This window comes from Drosophila innubila, chromosome X (genome assembly GCF_004354385.1).
Source record: "Drosophila innubila isolate TH190305 chromosome X, UK_Dinn_1.0, whole genome shotgun sequence".
In the NCBI taxonomy this organism is placed as follows: domain Eukaryota; kingdom Metazoa; phylum Arthropoda; class Insecta; order Diptera; family Drosophilidae; genus Drosophila; species Drosophila innubila.
Genome location: NC_047626.1, coordinates 35,866,977 through 35,871,672, shown reverse-complemented (window position 1 = coordinate 35,871,672; position 4,696 = coordinate 35,866,977).

Here is a 4,696-nt window from a genome sequence, read left to right as displayed (position 1 = left end):
CTGATAAATCAGTAATCAGTTCCTGCTAAATGACATAATATTTTCTTATACAAATGAGACTACTACGTTTTTCACCGTTCGTACGAAGCAATTATTATCAGTTATTCAAGAAGAATTTAAAATTTTTAGTTGTTGAAAATTTCCTGCTCAATGTAATAAGTAGCAACAAATTTATATAATATAACATTTTTTGAAAGAGAAAAGAATAAATTTATTCACGCTGCCAGACTTGGCGGGAAAATTCCTGATTTGGCAAAAAAATTTTCGCGTGCAAAAGCGAATCTGTGAGTTTGGTTGAGATAACTTAAAAAACACAAAAATGTTTTATACTAAAGCCTAATATGATCCCGATTTTTGCTATGACAACTATTTTGACCAAATTGTTAAATATAGTTAAATTTATAAAAATGCTAATAAATTAAAATTAAAAAATAAAAATAAGATCTTTCTCGGTCTGAATTAACGACAAGTACTGAGCCCGCTGCAAACATCATCAAAAATGCAAACAAAACAAGCAGTAGTTTTAATTTTAAAAAATACGAATAACAATAAATTTAAAATAAAAGTAATATTTGCCTGGGCTGAAACCGGCAGGTCTTAAACCCGTGAAGCCTTGCGCGTGAGTCTAACAGACCATTCTCTGCACTACTTTGCCACTAAACTGAAAATACATGTGAACTTTGACCTCGATTTAGACGCACTTGCAGGCCACATTTTCTAAATCGTAGCCTTACCTCCCGATGAAATTATCTAAAGTTTATTGTCCCAAAATTTCATAATCTTGAGCGGTTTGGCCTGTACAATGATATATGGATGAGTAAATGAATGAATGAATGTACTGGACGAAGAATTTTATATATATATATAGACATATACGCATCTGTACTTACATTGGAATATGATAAAGCATCGCATGAACTATTTAGATCTAGTACTTGGCTATTGTCGAATTCAGTAGCGCCGCTAAATAAATAGCTCGTTTTGTCAACTTGGCACAGTGGTTCGGCTTGTATGGAGCCGCGGCCAAAAATATTCTAGTGGTAATATCGTTATGAAATATTTACCAAAAATCTAGAAAAATTATCTAAACATATTATTGGACAAATCGTACGACTATATTCTATGGCTGCCATAGGAGGAATCGGTTAAGAATCAGCCTTTAGTATGCGGAATGCTGTTGTTTCTCCAGATATATCAACCAATCTCACAGGTTGTGTATCTGGTAATGGGTTATATATCCCTACCAAATTTGGTTGAAATTGGATCACTATCTAATATAGCTGCCATAGGAAATATCGGTCGAAAATAAATCTCCTTATTTTCTAAGATATTTCAACCAAACTCACAAATTGTGTATTCTATGCTATCTTATACATCTTCACCAATATTGGTGCTAATCGGCCCACTATATCATCACCAACATCACAAATTCTGAACATCGCATCGTCTTATACAACCTATCCAAATTTGGTTGGAGTTAGACGACTATAGCATATAGCAGTCATGAGAGCTATCAGTCGAATATCAACCTTTACTTGAAATTTGTTTGTTTGTTTGTTCATATGCTAATAGCTTTGCCGTCTCCACAAAAGATTCAAACCAAAAGTAAATAAAACGAAGCCTAAAAAATAAAGCTATGTTAATCATAGTTTAAACTTGGTTTTTTATTTTTTTTTTAAGTTTTCCTAGAGTTTCAAAATCTTCAAGAAACATAATTTTCTTAATATAAAAATTGATAGCTCTAAAGCTACTGGTTTTAATTTAAGACTTTGCGTAAATAAATTACAGCTATGTTCATTATCTTTCAGAAAAACTAAAGCTTTTTTTTGGTTTTGTTATTCTCGAGAAATGATCACAAATGTGGGCTCAAAAAAAAAAATCGACTTTGTGTGTCAAAGCAGACATTGGAAAACGTAAAACGGCTTTAGTATACTTACGATTATTCACACATCTGCAAATTTCTACACCTAATTGCCATTCGAATTCGGATGTCCCTTGGCCAGACGGTGCGTTGACATCCAATCCTATTGTGAGCGTTCCGCAAGATTTTAGTACAATAATATGCAATTATCTCATGTAGAATAGGCATATAAATACCCACCGTCTTTGCGAGGAAAGTTCCGGCAGAAGCGTCATATACGGGGCAAAATGCCACTCGACAGCATCATTAGCTTTGGGTTGCTCTGGCCCAATTCCACCGGCACTACCACTCTTTCGTTTTTTTCAGCCGCCTTGCAGTGGTATCGATAGCTGTCTCTTAAAGATTTCCAAGCATCCTTGCATTGCTTTATTATCTTTTCACTAACTTGACAATTCAAGAGAACTCACCGCTTCTATTGAGCACCTCTGCTACACTTTCCCACGCACTTTTTATGAAAATGGCATCATAATGTTTTTTGACAATCAAATCCCAAAGAATTGGCTTCGATTTGACCTCCTGAATTAATAAAATTCGGTCAGAATTGTTAAATAATTCCAGGCGCCCGTTTTTTAATTTTAAGTACTCCGCGGCCATATTTGACATATATAAGAAGTTTGAAAATTTCAATCTTTTACTAATAGTGTTGGATAGTATTTACTAATAGTGTTGGCCCTTAGGTCTGGCAGCTCTGAATTTTCTTTCTGAGGACTGCTCAGCTAAACCGCTGCTGAAATACAGGGGTCTATTGGGTTTGTTTTAAAGAATATGTGCGTACCATTCAGAAGGTCAATAGCCGAGTCGATATGACAATGTCCGTCTGTCCTGACGTCTGTATGAACACCTAGATCTCAGAGACTATAAGAGCTAGAGACACCAAACTTGGTATGTAGGTTTCTGTATTTTGCAAGCAGATCAAGTTTGTTTCAAAATTTGGCCACGCCCCCCTTACCGTCCAAAAATCAACTAAGAAATTTTGATATCCATATTATAAGAGCAATTTAAAAGCTAGAGACACCAAACTTGGTATGAAGGTTCCACCTTATTGCAAGCAGATAAAGTTTGTTTTAGAAATTTTGATATCCATATTATAAGCACAATCTAATAGCTGGAGATTCCAGATTTTGGTTAGACGAAGCTGGAAGTGTTCTAGATGTTTGCTGAAAGTTTCATTCCGATCGGACATAAATAGGAAAGATATTCAGACAATAAATTTTACTGTTTGATTTGATAAGGGAGCGTTTGCAAGTAATTAAATCTTGAATATCTTGATAACATGAAAATTGAGTTAACATATTATATAACAAATTGGCGTACGATCAGTCATGGGATTTTGTGGCGTAGAGTGATAAGTGGCGGAAAGTCAGACAATGTTCGTGGGTTCGAGTCCTGCCGTAAGCGAAAGACATTCACTTCTTATTATTTTTCAATTAAAATTCAGTGTTTATTTATAAATGTGCTATTTAGATGATTAAAGGCTAAAATAAAATTTTGTAATTGAGTAATAAAAGAAGTAATATGGCAATTTGGGAGGCTTAACGGATATGTGCAAGTGTGGCTCAATATGTTAAACCTGTGTCATTTAAAGCTTTTTGGAGTTTTGTTGCGGGTTCGATTCCCGCCGGGGATAACCCTTTTTCAGCTGATTTTTTAAGCTATTTTTGAAATTTCTTAAAACTATTATTTAATTTCAAAATTTTTTTAAATTTATTATTTATGAATGTTATATATATATATATATATATATTGAATACATGTTTAATCATTTTATTTAAATTATTTTATATTGACATTTATATAAATGCTATGTTAAAATTCTATGTAAATTTAATGTTTTATAAATTTGTCTGTTATCCTTTTTTGATTTAAATATATTATTTAATTAAATTTTGAGCTTCAATTATGTTACTTTATGAATTAAGTGTTGGTTAGTTTATTTATTACAACATTTTGCATGTTGAGCATGTACTTTTAATTTAATCTCTGTTAAGGCTTAATATTTTTGTAAGCTTATATATAAGAATTTAAGTTTATCTTAAATATTATTTAATTCTTAGAAGTGGCTGCTTATGGATAGTAAGTACGGGGTCTCCGACAGTCGACTATGCTCGACTGTAGCACCGGCCGACTAGTTTTATATGGAGTTGACACCTCGCGAACAACATTTTTTCTCGAGAATACTCCGCTTAAAGGTTGCTTATCGGCCGTTCGTATCGATCGTTCCTATGACAGCTATATGATATAGTGCTCCGATTTCAACCAAGTTTGGTTAGGATGTAAGGGGCAATAAAAAATACCCAATTCGTTAGTTTGATTGAGGTATCTCCAAAAATAAAAAAGTTTTTTATACTAAAAATTGATTTTGTCCCGATCGATCCTTTGGCAGCTATATGATATAGTAAGACTAATTTATGTGCATATTCTATTAGTTAAGTTAAGATATCTTAAAAAACAGAAAAGTTTTTTATACTAAAACTTGATTTTTGACCGGTCCTATGGCAGCTATATGATATAGTGGACAGACTTAAACCAAAATTGGTGAAGATGTAAAGGACAACATAGAATACACAATTTGTGAGTTTTGTTAAAATATCTTAAGAAATAAAAAAAATTTTCATACTTAAGGTGATCTTTCGACCGATCGTTCCTATAGCAGCTATATTGAATAGTGATCCGACTTGAACCAAATTTGGTAGGGAGATATAACAAATTACCAGATATACCACCTGTGCGATTGGTTGAAATAACACAACATTTCATAATAAAGATGGATTTTTC